This window comes from Phalangium opilio, unplaced genomic scaffold, assembly GCF_054372755.1.
Source record: "Phalangium opilio isolate 3A_F unplaced genomic scaffold, DU_Popi_V2 ptg000061l_1, whole genome shotgun sequence".
NCBI lineage: Eukaryota > Metazoa > Arthropoda > Arachnida > Opiliones > Phalangiidae > Phalangium > Phalangium opilio.
The window spans coordinates 5,295,293-5,315,039 of record NW_028324178.1 but is presented as its reverse complement, the minus strand read 5'-3'; the positions used below and the strand labels follow the sequence as shown (position 1 = coordinate 5,315,039).

The 19,747-nt window shown below is 39.7% G+C and overlaps 2 non-coding genes across 2 annotated transcripts; both read left to right on the top strand.

Moving 5' to 3' along the window:
* The first annotated feature begins 257 nt into the window (after positions 1-257).
* TRNAT-UGU (transfer RNA threonine (anticodon UGU)) lies at positions 258-341 on the top strand. Its single transcript has one exon. It is a non-coding gene; the product is annotated as a tRNA-Thr (tRNA).
* Positions 342-1,176: 835 nt separating this feature from the next.
* TRNAL-UAA (transfer RNA leucine (anticodon UAA)) lies at positions 1,177-1,260 on the top strand. The gene has a single exon. It is a non-coding gene; the product is annotated as a tRNA-Leu (tRNA).
* The last annotated feature ends 18,487 nt before the right edge of the window (positions 1,261-19,747 follow it).

The window sequence follows — 19,747 nt, the reverse complement described above, 5'->3', positions numbered from 1 at the left end:
AGGAAAACGTTTAAGAGCGTGTCAGGATGGCCGAGTGGTATAAGGCGTCAGATTTAAGCTCTGATCCTCGTATGAGTGCGTGGGTTCGAACTCCACTTCTGACAACGATTTGTTTAATTTTAATAACTTGTATCTCATGATCAGAAAAGGCTTCTCTAGTATGGAAACAAGTGAGTAGCTCTATGACGCATAGAGTTCCGAGAGGTATTTTGGTGTTGTAATATAGCTACATTTTCAAGGAAAACTTTGAAAAGCGTGTCAGGATGGCCGAGTGGTCTATGGCGTCAGATTTGTGCTCTGATCCTCGTATGAGGGAGTGGGTTCGAACCGCACTTCTGACAACGATTTGTTTTACTTTAATAACATGTATCTCATGCTCAGGAAAGGCTTCTCTAGTATGGCAACAAGTGAGTAGCTTTATGGAGCATAGAATTCCGAGAGGTATTTCGCGGTGGTACTATAGCTTCAATTTCACGGAAAACGTTCAAAATCGTGTCAGGAAGGCCGAGTGGTCTAAGGCGTCAGATTTAAGCTCTGATCCCCGTATGAGGGCGTGGGTTCGAACCCCACTTCTGACAACGATTCTTTCCATTTTAATAACATGTCTCTCATGATCAGAAAAGGCAACAAAAGTGTAGCTCTGTGGAGCATAGAATTCCGAGAGGTATTTTGGTGTTGTACTATAGCTAAATGTTCAAGGAAAATGTTAAAAGCGTGTCAGGATGGCCGAGTGGTCTAAGGCGTCAGTTTTAAGCTCTGATCCTCGTATGAGGGCGTGGGTTCGAACTCCTCTTCTGACAACGATTTGTTTCATTTTAATAACATGTCTCTCATGATCAGAAAAGGCAACACAAGTGTAGCTCTGTGGAGCATAGAATTCCGAGAGGTATTTCGGGGTGGTACTATAGCTTCATTTTCAAGGAAAACGTTTAAAAGCGTGTCAGGATGGCCTAGTGGTCTAAGGCGTCAGATTTAAGCTCTGATTCTCGTAAGACGGCGTGGGTTCGAACCCCACTTCTAACAACAATTTGTTTTACTTTAATAACATGTATCTCAAGCTCAGGAAAGGCTTCTCTAGTATGGCAACAAGTGAGTAGCTTTATGGAGCAGAGAATTCCGAGAGGTATTTCGGGGTGGTACTATAGCTTCATTTTCACGGAAAACGTTCAAAATCGTGTCAGGATGGCCGAGTGGTCGAAGGCGTCAGATTTAAGCTCTGATCCTCGTATGAGGGCGTGGGTTCGAACCCCACTTCTGACAACGATTTGTTTCATTTTAATAACTTATATCTCATGCTCAGGAAAGGCCTCTCTAGTATGGCAACACGTGAGTAGCTTTATGGAGCATAGAATTCCGAGAGGTGTTTCGGGGTTGTACTATAGCTTCATTTTCACGGAAAACGTTCAATAGCGTATCTATGACTAAGGTAAAATTTGGCCACGTGGATGTACCGCTGACCACTAAGTTTCAGTTGGAATTGAGGGCATGGGATAATTTAAAATCTTATAGCAAAGAATTAGGTGTCCCTCAATACCTTAATTGTATTGACAACATGCAAATATTTTCCGTAATTAGGACAGCTACCACGTCGCCACTAGTGTGAGGTTCATAAAGATATCCTCAACAATAGCGTTAATTCTATAGCCTTCATCCTGAAAATTCATTTGGCATTGAATATGTGCAGCATTGCTTCAAACATTTTTTCTGATGTACTATTTACCATAGAAAAATAAAATAATTCTTCCACAAATTCTTTATCTTCATTTTCACCACAATCCGTAGATTCTAAATGTTTTTCATGCGGTAATGCTTTGCTGTACGTTTTCTATTATTAACATATATTAAATGAAATGATATGTTATGTTATTATATACATATCATTGTTTCATACAATTCCATGTCGGAGATTTTCATTGCTGGTCATGTTTTGCACAACCGATTCTTGTAAATTAATATTAAGAACCTCAGTGTCTTTGAGAGTTCTATTTTTTGGAGTTTCTAAAATCTTCCAATCCGTGAAGTGATCACCACACACGACATCATATTGCTGTGGAGACCAATCTGTTATCTTAATTGCCTTCAAGCAGTTTCGGAAACGAACTGAATTTTTTCAGGAAACCTTAAGTATAATCACGTTTTTAATTTTAAGGGAAAATATTTTTTTGGCATTATTTACTCTTCATACCTATGCCAAGACCCTTTTTTTTTCTTTCCGTGTTTTTACACATTGATACGACACATTTTCCACCCATACTGTTTCAAGACTTTTTCATTTCAAAGAAGTAAAGCCTGTACATAAGGAACTAACAGTTGAACACAAGGTGCAGTAACAGGAAAACATTTAGCCGGAGCTCCATGTTCTGCTCTGGCTCCTCATGAAAAAGGTAGACCGCAGTGCAAACCTCCATCAGTTGCCTCAGCATGCACTCCGCAAGGACTCAATATTCGATTCTCCGGATCCTTGAATGCTACACCTCCTAAACTCCCAAGCGAATGTTCAGTGATGCCAAACTAAACTTTCTCTTCTAAGCGTGATAATAAAACCAAAGTCCTCCAGACCCAAAACTACCCAGGTTGTTTATCTGTGGAATCTGGGGCATCTTCTTTTTCTCTTACTAAACTCGACTGGCTATAAGTTGAAGGTTCTGCAGAGGGTTCGAAAACTATGGTAATTTTGGGAAAAGGTAAGTTACGCCGTAATTTAACGCGTAAAGTTCCGTCAAATAAATATTATTAATAGTTTTTAAGCTAAATAATGAAAAACGTTTTAATCTAGAGTTACACAACGATGCTTTTTGCAATGCGCCATGCTATTACGAATATGATCCTATGATAACATAAGCCTAACGAAATACACAGCCTCCTTTTTTTCCTCCATATGTACTCTAGTGCACGGGCGTGCGGCCTTATGCACCAGGGAGAGTTCGGCGGGGAGGCGACGGAGCCAACTCAGCGGCCCGATCTATGCCCAGCGTGGCGAGTGCCACACAAGTGACGCGGACCACGGCGGCGTGGCCAGCGGTGGTAAGCGAAAGTAGCCCGTCAAGGGTAACCGAGCGGGCCAACGAGCGAAGCGGGTGGCGGACCGGGGCGGTCGCCGGAAACGTAAGCGGGCAGTCCAGCAGTAGAAGAGCGGCGTCCCCCGGAGTTCCGCACGAGGTATAGAGAGCATCCACGGCAAGTCCAAAACTATGGAAGACCGCAGAGCGGGGACTCGATCGCAATGTAGGCCAGCGAGAAGGGATTTCCCGTGTTGTCCGAGGCGCAAAAAAGGACCGCGTGGCTCCATGAAGTTGGGCGATGGTGGTAGAGGAGGCGGCCGCCAGGATCGGCGGACCAGGCCAAGGCCCAGACACAGAGAGCAGTAGCCCGAAGGACGATGTTTGTCTTGGACGCGGTATATGGGAACGAGGCGGTAATGGTCGGCGGAAGGGAAACCAGAGTCAGGTGGGCGAGCCGGTCAGTGGCCTCGATACCAGGATCCCCACGTGGCTGGGAGTCCAGAGGAATCGGACCGTGCGCCGGGCGCGAGGGAAAAGGTCGATTATTCCGATAACCAAGTTGTACGAAGCTCGGGAAAAGTGCAGGAGAGCGAGAGCGGAATGAGAGTCCTAGCAAATTAGGAGAGGCAGCGAGCTGAATCGAAGGAACCGTCTGTGAAAAGGACAAAGTGGTCCGGTGAGAGGATTCAAATCAGTCCCCGAAGCGGTGAGCGAGTTAAACCAAAGGATAGGTCCCACGCGGGCGAGAAAGATAATTAGCCTGGACGGTGAAAGGGGCAAGGCAGGTGCACGAGGCGCGTGGTAAATGCGGGTGACGGCGAAGTTCGTTTAATAGCCACGAGACATTATGATAGACGTACATGAGGCTGGTTGCACGGAGGACAAGCGGCCGACGAGGATGAGGATGAAGACCACTGAATAGGCGGAGAGCAAGATGCTGAACCAGTATTGGGAACAAGGGTACCATGAGAGAGATGTTTTTTTACCGGGTTGGCCCCCAAACAGGAGACGAAGGGCCAACCGCTCCGTATTGTGGCTGGGGTGGCAATCCGGTGGCCTGGGTCCATCGTTTTCCTGGTTCCACAATATAATGGGTATATCCATTATAAATGCGGCTTATAAATATTACCCCCATCCGGAATAGTTCCAAGAAAAAAAGCATTAATATCTTCGGGATGAACCCTATCGTAAAAGATCATTGTTGGGCCAAAGCTGAAGCAGTCATCCTGTAGCATAGCGCATTACCGATAAGGATCCCAAAATACAGACCGATGAAAAAATAGCGAGGGCATTGGTAGTAGAAAACTCACACAGTACGTGAAGAAACCAAGTCATTTAATGAAAAAGTCCATGCTAAATAGGGAATATAACTGTGCCACTAATGAGCCTAAGCTTGTCGTTATATGAAATAAAACCATGTCTATTAGGGTACTATAAATCGAGACTAAGTGCGAATGGATGCATTAGGCCCGAGTTAGGCTTAACAAAAGTACCGAAACACGCAAGAGTTATTACGCAAAGTTAAATAAGAGTCCCCTTATGGGCCACGAATAGTAACGAGCCCTAAAACAGTAACTCAGCTACAACATACATCGTGATATGTTTAATATTATCAAGACAATAAAAAGATGCGTTACATTTCGTGGAGATAATTTCTGATTTATTCCTCTTTCATTGCCGTTCCTGACTGTTGTATTACAACTAAACTTGTGACCGGCGTCGCGACCGTTTATCATGGGAATTATTCACCTCTGCCACCCGATTCAATAACTGCCTTTCCTTCCGCTGCCGTCGCTTTTTTATCCTAACCGAATCTAGGGAAGCAAGGTTCAAGGGCACGAAACTATAGCGCCCTCTCTCGGCCGTTACATTATAACCAGGTGGGTTCTTCTCGTGTTGGCATGGAGTGTTTTGCTTACAAACTCTGCTGATTTGGCCATGTCAGTCACGTTTGAAACGGCAGGCAGAGTCCGTATGGGTGTTCGCACCGCAGCAAAAACAGTCAAAGCGACCTGATGGTGAGACAGGACGCTTTACTTTTATTTACACTGGCTTCCAGCGCGGGTCTACCACGATCAAATTAGAAAATAAGAGTGAGATAAAAGACCCTTCCAATGAAGAGGCTAGCGCCATATATACTTTTGTTTTACAAACATAACATGGCTAAATAACAGGACTTGTGCGAATAGTGGTTTTTCAAACCGAATCGAATACGAATCGAATAGTATTCGAAATCCGAATCAGGTACTCGTTCAAACGAATATTACTCGTTTTTCATAAAATCTAATTCGAGTATTCGTTTTTTTCAAAACGAGTACTCGAAAAATCGATTACTTGGTTTAACCAGACGAATATTCGATTCAAAACGATTAATCGTTTTCAAAACAGACCTAGCAGTGCTAGTTTTTTTCAAATCGAGTACTCAAAACTTTGATTACTCGGTTTATTCTACGATTATTATTTTCAAAACGTTTAATCGTTAAGTAATTACTCATAGCATTCTACAAAACATTGTACTTTCCGCATAGAATGGAATTCTTCAATTCTCTCTGGCTCCCAGGCTAAGACCACGGAAGTGTATTGTAGAACGAATACTGACTCGTAGCTTCCCCTCTGCTAAAAAAGCTAGACCTTATTTGTCCATAAAACGGGGTATAAATTTTGACCCTCCCTCCGATACGAGACGAGCCCTTGTAAACATGAAAGATGGCCCTGAGCCATTGACGTTGAGGATTGTTAAGCCTCAATTTTTGTGTATCGTAGGGATGTCAAATTCCCGAAAAAAAAAACTGGTTTTCGGTTAACCGATTAATTTAAATGGCCGGTTTAACCGCTCCAAAAAACTGGACAAAAAACCGGTTGTCAGAAACCGGTTTTTATCCGGCCGTTCATGATAGATGTTTAACTATGCTTTACTCCAACATAGACTCGAAGACCGAATATTAGTACGAGTAGGTAGTTTCAATAATATTAATCTAATAATCTAATAATCTAAGCTTAGATTATTATTATTATTATTAGTTTACTCAACTCAAGTTGGCTCATCTAGATGAGTCAAAAAGTTGTATCTGCGGGAAAAGGCCTTAAGTTAACTCGACAGTTGGCAATTTTGATATCCATCCGAGACAGAAAACACAACAATAATTAACCATGAAATCAAAATGAAATGGCTTAACTAAGATAACTTGACAGTTGGCAATTTTGAAATCAATAAATAAATAAATATGACAGTTTGAAATCAAGAGTAAGGCTTGTATCTCTTTCTTGATTGGCTGCGTTCAGCGAGAAAACCGACTATGTAAAAAGGACCATAGCCCACTCGATTCGCGTTCACGGACGCTGCGCTGCTCGCGCTATAGCAATGACCTTTAGCGTGAGCAGCTTGCGTCGTGATGCGCGCGATCGAGTGGGCTATGAAAGGACGAGCAATATTTTTTATAAAGTTAAACTGACATGCAGTTTTTGCAAAACTTCAAATCCCAAAACAAGAGGGTATTTTGCTGCCAATGTTACAAATACTTCTTCTTTGACTTCTTTATCCCGAATATCCAAGCGAAAATAGACTATAGTAGTTTCCAGAATATCATTTCCTTGATTGTTTGAAGAACGCATCACCGGACTCCAGTCTGACATTTTTTGACAAAAATACAAGAATTTAAAATTAATATTATGTTGTATAATTGTAATAAAATATTCAGAACTTACGGTGATTTATACGGGGAGATTGGGGACATGCTGGAAGTTTGATCGTTAGATTTACAAGTTTGGGCCCATGGTCATTATGTCAACTAAAAAAAAATAATTAATCATATTAAATGATTCATTAATAATTTTGAATTTAAAATTACAGGTTGTAGTTCAAAGTAAAGACTCCATTTCTTTTGACACAAAAAGTTTTCTCAGAGCCCCGCAAATCCTTGCTATAATTCCAAGCATGGTATTGTGCGTATATTGCACTCCTAAAATCGAAACACGCAGTCCCTAGCTTAAGTTGGTGAAAAACTTTCACGAGTATATCTTCCTTCACGCCATTGTATACATGTATATAATTTGGTCCGGCGTGTCTTGATGTTTCAAGAAAATGAACCGCTTAATGTCCTTTGGCCATAAACGTTTTGGACCGATAATACGCTCCATTTCTAGCATAGGGTTTTTAGTGTGTTCGCCATTGTTTGTAGCCATATTTCGGCGAAACCAAATTAAAATTTCATCTTCCAAGTTTAAATTAATAGCATTGAGTTTACGAAGCTCAATCTCGAAGGTTTCGGTGCAGAAATGGGTAGAGGCACTAGAACTTGTAGAAATTTCACAACGGCTTTCAGGGAGCGGCTGGCGGAGAGTAGAGATCATAGCCCGAAGGCTGGTTAAGTGTGACTCCAAAGATTGAAATTTGCCCGAATAATCGGTGTCATCATGGGAGAGAGTAGTCTTCAAATTGGTTATGTCCCCAAGCAGCTCCGAGGAAAGGGAACAGGATTGTTCCTCTTCAAATTTAGTGTGGATGAGAGTCATTGAAGTTTCGTGATGATTTTGCGTTTCATTAAGACGGTGAGATAAATCGGAGACGGAGATGGATAAGGCTTGCAGGTCAGTTGAAAGAATAGCTTGAGGGCGGTGTTGCTGGATGCCTAGAACGTTGGGAGGATGCTGCGTAACACCCCTCGCGTCGAAAATGGAATCGTCTAACGGTCCCGCGCAAGGCTTACCGGATGCAGAGTTTACAGAACTTACTTCCGAATTTGAGAGATTCGGGTTCGTCGAAATTAAGTTGTTTTCGGGTAAACTGGGGTTTAAATCCGCGTCAGACACAAGAGATAAGTTGGGAGACAACGTAATACTAGCACAAGATCGCGACAAACGCGAACTCGTAGGAGAGAGCGTGACCACCATCTTGGAGCGTCTAGTTGCATTTGAGGTAGTCTCTATTGTATTTGAAAATTGAGGGAGTGGAAACAATAACAACTCATTTCGGCGCACTCGATCACGCTTCTTCTAAGCGTGTCAAAGCATAGCCAACTCGATCTCGCGCGTCACGACGCAAGCTGAGCGGATAGTGCGGAGCCCGAAACGAGTGGGCTATGGTCAATTTCAAAGCGACTTAAATATGCTTGATCGAGGACTGTTACCAACGGCCTTCTAGCAATCATTCTTAAGTGGATCAATGTTTTAGCTGTTGCCAGTGGAAAGTGTGAACTGTCAAATGAGCAAGTCAATATTAAAAAATATCCCAGCTAAGTATTATTTAGTTATTTAAACGAGGCTACTTATTACTATTTATTTGTTTGTTTTGTAGTATAGGAGATATAGATTATAGCTAATCGTTCTTAATAAGTATTCATAATTTATATTCCAGCTATATGTTATTTTTTGGTCTAAGCCAGATTACATTTGTTAATTCACTTAAACCAATTGTTGTTCATGTCATGTTATATAAGAAATATATATAGGGGATTATAGCGTAATCATTCTTAAGCCTATGTAGGGTTGTAGATCAAATAATGAGTAATCAAAGCACTTCTGCCTGTCAAAACCCATCAAACTTCATTGATCCTTCAACAAACGAGGGCCGTACAATTAGTGAGAGCCCCTTAACTAATGACGATACTTCAACTTCAAATAACAGTAATGAAATGGTTTCTAACGTGAAAGAGACAATGAAGATAGAATGAAACGATTGCGTCTGGATCCAGAATACAAAGAAAATGAAAAAGCAAGGAGACGAGCGAGATATGCTGAAAAAAAGGGAACTTGCGAATTGTCAATTCACAGCCTATCTACTAGTCAAATCACTTCTGATAGTCGAAACCTTTTAACCTTTGCTGGTCCTACAACAAGTGATATCCCCTCAACAAATGACAGTACTTCAGCTTCAAGTAATAGTTTATTACATAATGGAATGACTGTTAATGTGAATGAGACTGGGAAAGAAAGAATGGAAAGAATGCGTCCGAATCCAGAGTACAGAGAAAAAGAAAATGTGCGAAGACGAGCAAGATATGCTGAAAAAAAACCAAAAACTAGTGAATTGTCATATACCAGCCTTTCTACTAGTCAAGACCCTATAGCTAGTCAAAACCTTTCAATAAGTGAGGACCCTTCGACTTATGAGGACCCTTCTACTAGTCAAGACCCTTTAGCTAGTCAAAACCTTTCAATAAAATAGGACCCTTCGACTAGTGAGGATCCTTCGACTTAAGAGGACTCTTCTACTAGTCAAGACCCTTTAGCTAGTCAAAACCTTTCAATAAGTGAGGACCCTTTGACTTATGAGGACCATTCTACTAGCCAAGGCCCTTTTGCTAGTCAAAACCTTTCAACAAGATCCAACTACTGTGATTCCTTCAATGAATGATTTCTCTTTGACTAATGATGGCCCTTCAACAAGTAACGTCCCAACAACTTGTGGAAGCTTGGAGATAAGAGATCACTATAGTAGAAGTATTAGGAAAGATCAACCGCATTACTATGAAAACACATACAAACAAAATATACTGCAAGGACCCGATCATAAATGTGAATGTTGTTCTGGACAATTTTTCCAAACTTCAGTTAGAAAAATTGAGTCAGCGAAATAATTATTGGTTGAAGGAATAAACCAAAGAGCACTTCCATCACACATTTTGTTGTGTGGAACTTAAAACAGCTATGTTTCTCCAAAGAAGGTACCCCCTATTTCCATGGAAAATAGCTTTTGTTTTCCTGACGTACCACCAGAGTTGAGAAATCTTCGGAACTGGAGTGTAGAATGATTTCACCCCAGTTACCATTTATGCAAATAGAAAAATTAGGGGTTTATCAGCAAAGAGGCATTCGGGGTAATGTTGTAAATGTACCGGTTTCCATAAACTCTTCAGTGTGAATTTTACCTCGATATCCTAGTGACACTCAAGTTGTTCAAATTAAACTCAAAAGAAAAAAGGAATATCAACACCACTACATGTTTGAAACAGTTCGTCCAAAAAAATAATGGAGGCTTTAAAGTTTCTCATGGCAACTCCACTTTATTTGAAACATCAAATAACTGTTTCAGCTGATGTGGCATTAGAGTTCAGCCAGTCAAAAAGCATGTATTTCATATCGAATGAAGAAGATAAAGCAAATGAAGTGAACAGCAACAATGAAGACATGGCAACTGAAGTAAGCAACAAGCCCTCTGAATGTACAAATCCACGAGAGAATGCTGTTGCAGAATCAAAATATTCACCTGACAGCGATGATGATTGGGAAGAATGTGATGACGAAACTTCATTTAATAATGGCAATAGAGAAACCTTATTGCTTCTGAAGATCTAATTTAAATGAAGGTAAATTTGTGCTATTGCTTTTTCTGGACCTCTCCAAAGCCCTCGATACGGTCCAGCACCATGTACTATTGTCGAACCTCAGTAGATATGGTGTTGATGGTCCCGCGATGGCATGGTTCCAATCTTATCTCTCTGATAGACAGCATCACGTTTCAAATGGTGGCTATACTTCTGGTATGCTTCTTGCTAAACATGGGGTTCCCAAGGCAGCGTCCTAGGCCCCCTGTTATTTAATGTCTATACTGCTGGTCTACACCATACCCTTACCCATTCTCAGGCAAATGAGTACGCTGATGACACATCCTTAATTTCGGCTGACCTACACCCTCAGACGTTGATTCTAAACCCCGAAATCGACCTAGAAAACTTAATAACCTCCCTGGAACACAGAGGCCTTATACTTATTAGGAACAAATCCAACTTCATGCTCCTAGCCTATAACCGACAAGCTGTAACTCTAACTAGCACAATTACAACCATGTGTGATTAAAAGGGTCGCTAATTATAAATACCTGGGTATCTGGTTGGATGGCGTAGACAGACAAATTATGTCTCAAAGAAAGTTAATTCCCGCCTCTGGTTACTCCGTCCATTACAAAACCACTTAGACATTGGGACACTTAGAATGCTTTATAAAGCTTGTGTACAGCCAATCTTACAATATGGCAATATTTTTTACTACAATTTTCCAAGAGGCAATCAAGCAAAACTAATCTCTGTACACACCCGTTGCTCAAAGCTAATTGTCAATTTTAGTAAATACTCCTCTGCTACCAAGGCCAGACAAATAGCTAAAATAGTTTCCCCTGCGTTCATGTACCACATGAGCTTGCTAATCTTTATGTTTAAAGTTCATAAAGGCCAGTTACCGGAATACGTATTAAACTGGTTCAAAATCCTAAATTCAAACCGCAAAGTCCAAACTCGTAGCTATGATAAAAATTTTCGAACAGAAACATGTTTAACGAAGTACAGATCTAAGAGACCAGGGTGTTAAGCTCAGGGCAAATTAAAACTATTGAATCACTAAATACCTATAATAAAGAGGTTACACCATTTATCAATTAACTGTTAACGACAACGTAAACACCACGTTAATCTTTTAATTAATTTAATTAAATTATCGGAATCTATTGTAAACAAGACAGTAGATGTTCCAAATAAAAAGCAAACTATTATTATTATTATTATTATTATAATTACCCCTGAAATTGAAAGTATTGCTTACGCTCCTGGAGAAGGGCAGAGACCTCAATCACTTCTTTATGATGAAGACTCGGAATATCTCTCTTTCCCGCAAATTTACGTTGGCCTAGGGTTAAAGCTAAAAGCTAACGCGACATTAATGCAACAAATAATAAAACAGCGATAGACGTTGTGCTACCAATATTCCTAAAATACTTTATTCTTATGTTAAATTAGTATCAACGAAACTGCGCAACGCTGTTAACATTCACATGGGACAATCTAAGTCCACAACTGGCCAGCCCTACACAGCGGGAGCATTAAGAGCTCCTGGAAATTTCGATTCTCTGGTGAAACACGATGATGGTTATAAAATTTTGGAAAGCGTAAGATCTTCCTCTGGCTATTTACAACAGCGTGAAAAAGATCTTATGGCTATGGTTCGTCAACTTGGGAATCCTACATGGTTCCTAACTCTGCGTGCGGCTGAATCTAAATGGGAAGATCTTTTGGAGTCCTTGTGCGTAATTGCAGGACACCATCGAGAAACTGCGAAAGAATATGTCAAAACCTTAAGATTTATGGAGAGAGCTAAACTTATCAACGAAGACCCTGTCACCTGCAGTCAGTATTTTGATTATCGTTTGAGAGAATTTTTCAAGTTTCTGTGAAGCAAGAAGCAATGCCGACTCAATTTATAAAGGCCCATGCATTTATTTTCGCTTTTTCGAATTCGCCAAAAAGTGCCGCACAGCGACTTGGCAGAGTATTCAAAATGTTTTCGCGCCGTGGAAGAGCCAATAAGGGTGAGGGAAACTACGGCTATGCAGTTGAGGGGAGAGGGGGAGTATACGACTGTTAGGGACTCTTTGGAAACGGAGTTCTCGCCTGTTTTTGATGTAGAGGAAATAATTTTCGCAAAGGTTAGTAAATTTATTTAGTTTATGTTTAAGTTTCTTATATTATGAAATATAATTAGGGTCGGGATTTAAAAAGTTTAAATGAATGTAGACTAAAGGGGAAGAGTGTGATATTTTTCATTGCGATAACACCGCTTTGTTACAAAATATTAAGTCTGGTCATTAATAAGATATTATAATTTTTGTAATTATATATGTTAATTTCTAGGGTAATTTTTTTTCTTATCATCATTTAGTCGTATTTCCTCTTAATTTGAAAAATTATGCTAGTGAAAACGGATATTTTAGGTATCATGCATTTTGGCGCCAAAATATTTTTGGCACCAACTTTAAATTCATTCAAATATTTATACAACAGAAAGCGCCATCTAGCTCCTGTCCCCTACTCCCGAGGCACTATGCATGGGCCTTAATAAATTGAGTCGGCATTGCAAGAAGTCACCATTTGGAACCATTGATGATTACTACATTAGTATAGAGATCACCACACGCCCATGTTCTACTTTGGAATAAAAATGTCCCACAGTTGCGAAGCGATAACTCCAATCATTAAGAGGTTATCCAATTCATTGATTCAAACATTACATGCTCAAATAGGGATGGAAGTGAAAAATGGAACAACTTGACCAAACTTCAAAGTCATAAGCATTCCAAAACCTGCCGTAAAAAGAATGATAGTGGAGAGTCATCCTGTCGTTTTGGAATACCTTTTCCGCCAATGGGAAGAACTATTATTTACGACCCATCCAATCGTGATGAAAACAAAAATGTCGAAGTGGTTGAAGCTAGAAGCAAATTGGTGCGAAATGCTATCGAAAGTTTGAAAGTTGCAACTGCGCCGGAAACATTTCAAGAATTTATTGAAACGCTGAATATGACTGAAGAGGAATACATTGATGCTGTAACTTATCCAATTCGAAGGTTAACTGTACTTCTGAAAAGATCACCACAGGAATTAAGAATAATTCCATACAACAAAAAGATTTTGGAGTTGTGCAACGCGAACATGGATCTCCAATACGTCTTAGACCCTTACGCCTGTCTGATGTATATCATTTCCTACATCGGTAAAGCCGAAAAGGGAATGTCTCAGCTCCTGAGGGAGGCTATCAAAGAAGCGAAAAACAAATTCAGCGTTATAAAAGAGAGGTTAAAGGTTATTTCTAATAAATTTATTCATTGTGAAGAAATTAGCGCCCAAGAATGCTGCTACATACTACTTTCCATACCAATTTGTCGGAGCAGTCGTGCTCACGTTTTCATAAACACTTCATGCCCAGAAGAAAGGGTGCACATTCTGAAAAGACCATCGAAATTGGAATCATTGCCAGATGATAGTACTGACGTTTTTACTGATGGCATCATCGAGCACTAAATTGTGAGACCGGATGTGCTGGAAAATCTCAGTCTAGCCGTTTCGCCTCATGGTATGAGTTTTCTCGAACGAAACGCCAGAGAAAACCCCAAAATTTGAACGAAGATTAAGACCAACAAAATGAAACGATTTCTGGTGAAACAAATCATGAGCTGAAAGATTCTTCAGGATATGTCAGGAAAAGAAAGCTTCCAAAAGTGATAAGATTCAAAAAGTACAGCATGGTAAAAGATCTCAAAAATTACTGTCGAGTGGAATTGATGTTGTTTTTACCTTGGCGTTCTGAGGAAATCGAATTGCTAGAATCGAATGTCGAAGAAATCTACGAAGCCCATAAGCTGGAAATATCTGAAGCTAGAAAGGAATTTATAAGTGAAGTTGATGATTTGGATCTGGACCAAATGATTCAAGAGGTAAGGGAAAACCAACACCAAAAATGACGTTCAAAACATCCAACCCATCATTGAACATCAAAATGAGCATGATCGAAGTTTCACATTGGATGATTCGCAATATTATGTCAACTCTCTTCAAGAAGCTGTTTGTGACAGAACTTCTGATATTCAACAGTTTACGGCTGCCGATTTCACTCCAACAATTACTCTCGTCAACAATGAAGAATATTACAACATGCTTCGAAAACTGAACCTGAAGCAGCGAGAGATTTTCTATCATGTACTTAATCATTTCAAAACATCTCAAGAAGAGCCTCTGAGGATTCTGATAACAGGTGGTGCTGGTGTTGGAAAAAGTCTTTTGATTCAAGCCATTTTTGAAGCCGTAACCAGGCATGAAAAGAATAAACCCGGTGCCGATCCACGATTATCTGTTCTAAGAACGGCATTCACCGGGAAAGCGGCTTTTAATATTGACGGTGTCACTCTTCACTCTGCCTTTAACTTGCCAACAAATCAATTTTGTGGCAAGATGAATCCTTTGGACAACGACACTTTGAACAGAAAAAGATGTTCACTTTTAGGCCTGAAACTTCTGATAATAGATGAAATATCTATGTGTGGAGCCAAAATCTTCAATTATTTTATGAGAGCGGAAGCTCTCTTAGATAAGACTTCATAACTGACTTAAATGTATAAGGAAGAATTTTTGATTGGATATAACTTTTTTTGTATCGTATTAACTGTTTTGAAACAATTCCACCGGAACAGGAAAATTTGGTCTCGCCGAATTGGTCACGCCATTTTGGTCTCGCCGATTTGGTCTCGAGACTAATTGGTCTCACCGATTTGGTCTCGGTACTATTTGGTCTCGTGACTTTTTGGTCTCGGGACTATTTGGTATCGTGACTTTTTGGTCTCGGGACCATTTGGTATCGTGATTATTTGGTCTCGGGACTATTTGGTATCGTGATTATTTGGTCTCGGGACTATTTGGTATCGTGATTATTTGGTCTCGGGACTATTTGGTATCGTGATTATTTGGTCTCGGGACTATTTGGTATCGTGATTATTTGGTCTCGGGACTATTTGGTATCGTGATTATTTGGTCTCGGGACTATTTGGTATCGTGATTATTTGGTCTCGGGACGGTTTGGTCTCGTGATTATTTGGTCTCGGGACGGTTTGGTCTCGTGATTATTTGGTTACCTAATTAGTTGCCTCCTTTTCCAAAGCAATTGTCCCAATAATTCGTTGCCACCTTTTCCAAAATATTCTCCTATTAATTAATTGCCACCTTTTCCTAAATATTCTCCTATTAATTTAATTAGCTGCCACCTTTCCAAAATATTCTCCTATTAATTAATTGCCACCTTTTCCTAAATATTCTCCTATTAATTTAATTAGCTTCCACCTTTTCCAAAACATTCTCCTACTAATTAGCTGCCACCTTTTCCAAAACATTCTCCTACTAATTAGCTGCCACCTTTTCCAAAACATTCTTATACTAATTAGCTGCCACCTTTTCAAAACAGTCTCCTACTATTTAGGTGCCACCTTTTCCAAAACATTCTCCTACTTATTAGCTGCCACCTTTTCCAAAGCAATCGTCCCAATAATTCGTTGCCACCTTTTCCTAAATATTCTCCTATTAATTAGATGCCACCTTTCCAAAATATTCTGCTATTAATTACTAGCTGCCACTTTTTCCAAAACATTCTCCAACTAATTAGCTGCCACCTTTTCCAAAACATTCTCCTACTAATTAGCTGCTACCTTTTCCAAAACACTCTCCTACTAATTAGCTGCCGACTTTTCCAAAATATTCTCCAATTAATTAGTTGCCACCTTTTCCAAAGCCATCGTCCCAATAATTCGTTGCCACCTTTTCCAAAATATTCTCCTATTAATTAGTTGCCACCTTTTCCTAAATATTCTCCTATTAATTAGTTGCCACCTTTTCCAAAATATTCTCCAATTAATTAGCTGCCACCTTTTCCAAAAAATTCTCCTATTAATTAGCTGTCACCTTTTCCAAAATATTCTCCTATTAATTAGCTGCCACCTTTTCCAAAACATTCTCCTATTAATTAGCTGTCACCTTTTCCAGAACATTCTCCTACTAATTAGCTGCACCTTTTCCAAAACATTCTTATACTAATTAGCTACCACCTTTTTCAAAACATTCTCCTACTAATTAGCTGCCACCTTTTCCAAATATTCTCCAATTAATTAGCTGCCACCTTTTCCAAAATATTCTCCCATTAAATATCTGACATATTTTCCAAAATATTTCTATTATTGCTAATAAGTTGTTCGTGGTAAGAGGTGGGCTTTAAATAATCTTCTTACCTCCAAACAACGTTGGGTTGGGTTAGGTCCAGAGACACATTTGTCCCGAGACCCAATTGTCCCGAGACCCATTTGTCCCGAGATCCAATTGTCCCGAGACCCAATTGTCCCGAGATCCAATCGTCCCGAGACCCAATTGTCCCGAGACCCAATTGTCCCGAGACCCAATCGTCCCGAGACCCAATCGTCCCGAGACCCAATCGTCCCGAGGGCCATTTGTCCCGAGACCCATTTGTCCCGAGACCCATTTGTGCCGAGACCCATTTGTGCCGAGACCCATTTGTGCCGAGACCCATTTGTCCCAAGACCCATTTGTGCCGAGACCCATTTGTCCCGAGACCCATTTGTGCCGAGACCCATTTGTCCCGAGACCAAATCGGCGAGACCAAAACGGCGAGACCAAATCGACGAGACCATAACGGCGAGACCAAATTGTCGCGTACCGCAATTCCACAGAACTACAATTCGGCCCCTCATTATATGGTTAAAATTTCAAAGATATCCATTTAATAGTTTATTTTATAAAAAATGAAGTTGCTAAGGGTGGTTTTCATTTCAATAAAAATAATCATAGATTTTGACGAAAACCTTGAAATTTTTCAATAGAAATAACATGGGAAAATATTTTACAAATAATCATTTTGTGGCAGCCGTAAAGCCGCATTTTCATAGAAGCTAGAAGCGTGAAAAAACGCGCTAGAGCGAGAAAATGTCGCTTAAACTCAATCTTGCTTCTAGCTTTGGTATTTTCATTTACGCTGGAAGTATATAATAGAAGCGAGAAAATGACGCTAGATCCGATCTGTCTGAGACAGATATTTCTAGCGTCCCGCTTAGCGAGAAGCGAGACGCTGCTGCCACGTGATGCATTTTTAATGAATCATAAGGAAATAAACAAAGTGGGGTTTTCTTTACTTGGTTTCTTCTTCATTTGGAAGCACGAGTTCTATGTCGGCATGGTGGTGAGAAAGAAAGAGTTAAAAGGATGGTGATATCGAAAATCAAGTGAATTATTTATCGATTATTCTACTAATTATAAGACTAATCAGCCTAGTGAAACATCCAATAAATAACACCGAATGATATAAAAATTCAAATAAGTTTAAAATATAATTTATTATTTTACCAATTGCGTAACGCCCTGCCTTTTTATTAACAAAATTCTCGTGGCACGCTCCATGTCAAATGTTATTTATCGCGAGATTTGATAAAATTTGCGCGCGGTGTAAAAATCGTGGCGCGAGATGTGGAGCGTGCTACGATTTGAAATTAAATTTAAATCTAGGCCTAATTGTAATTTTAAAATCATTCAGTGTTATTTCTTGGATGTTTCTCTATGCAGATTAGTCTAATAATTAGGAGAGGAACAGATAAAAAATCACATGATTTTCCACTTCATCATTATTAGTTAGTTAGTTATTAGACAATTATTAGTTGCATAATAATTAGAGAAGGTTTATGGACAGAAAGTTGAAAGATTATAGAAATAAGGAGATCAACGAAACGTTGTGGGAGGAAGTTCAATAACTATACGGTTGTTTGACTTGAAAACGGTTTTAAACGAAAGCCTGGTATCTAGATTTTCCGCTTTCCAACTTTCATTGATTAAATTTTAGTTTAAGTATGTTTAATTTCAAATTTTCCACACTATTCCAATCTGCGATATTTTAGCATGGGTAAGAGTCAGTTTATGATGTTAGCACCGTTAACGCTTTTTGGTCCCGTTTTCGTGGTGGTTAAAAAACAAGCGGACCTAAGCTTGTGTTAGCTAACAAGTTAAGTTGGAAAATAACCCCACACATAAATATAAAAATACCAACTGCCTTAGAGACAGTAACAAAAAAGGTGATTTTAACAAGATTACCTACGACTGGTAATTAAGCTAGATTACCTACGACTGGTAATTAAGCTAGACTACCGACGACTGGTAATTAAGCTAAACTACCGACGACTGGTAATTAAGCTAGATTACCGACGACTGGTAATAAAGCTAGATTACCGACTACTGGTAATTGAGCCAGATTACCGACGACTGGTAATTAGGCTAGACTACCGACGACTGGTAATTAGGCTAGACTACCGACGACTGGTAATTAAGCTAGACTACCGACGACTGGTAATTAAGCTAGATTACCGACGACTGGTAATTAAGCTAGATTACCGACGACTGGTAATTGAGCCAGATTACCGACGACTTTTAATTAAGCCAGATTACCGACGAGTTACCTTCAAATCCTCTTGAAGTGATTCAAATTCTTTCCATCTGGCAAGCCAGCCATCATAAAATGGTATACGGCAAAAACTAGGTCAGAGGCATAGTCGCCTAATTTATTTAAACCTTTTAAAAAGGCATTGTGGATAACATGGATATTGCAAGTCCCAAGATATTGCAAGTTCCAATGTTCAAAAGTTTTTTCTTCCTCATTAACACCACATGCTCCGTGATCAAACGGTTAACTTTTTTGTTGAAACTAGGTCCATCGCTGCTTATAATAACCAAACTTCGAAGAGCTAAACCAGCATTGTCCTACGAATAAGTAAGTTTCTGTCACAGGTCTTCTCCAGTCGCTTTACCAATAAAGAAAGTGTTTAGATGATGTTCGACAACTTTATCTTGGCTTAAAGACCAGTACGTCACTGAGGTTTGTAGTTGTTTATGACTAGCATTGTTGGTAATTTCATCGTAGCATAATGAACGCTCCTTAAGTTCCTCTCTAAAATATGGTCCCAGGGCATCCGTGATAAGGTACTGAGATTTTGTCCTACCCAATGAAAAACCATCTGGAAAAGCGACGGGAGCTATTTCTATAAAAATGTCTGTAAGGCCTTCACAAGGAATAATAGTTCGGTGCGACATTCATGCACCAAATCAGTTTAGCTTTGGTAGAACTATCCTTGATATTGCTAAGCTTTAATTTGCCTTGGTCAAGTGTAGAACCTGAAGATTATTCATTACCTTTTTGATCAGATACTGTAGATCCTGCTAGACGAAGTTGATTATCATAGAGTTTTTCTTTGCATGCCTTCAAATGCTTTATCCCTCTAGCAAGGCTTGAGATTTTTTCGACTTTGATCATCTTCTTTTTTGAGCCATAAATAGTTTACAAAACATTTGCCCATGTTGGCAATAATAAACTCCTAAACAAGTGACATAAAAGGGAACATGTAACTAAAAATAAAATACTCTGAAAGTCTTAAATAAGACATTTACAAG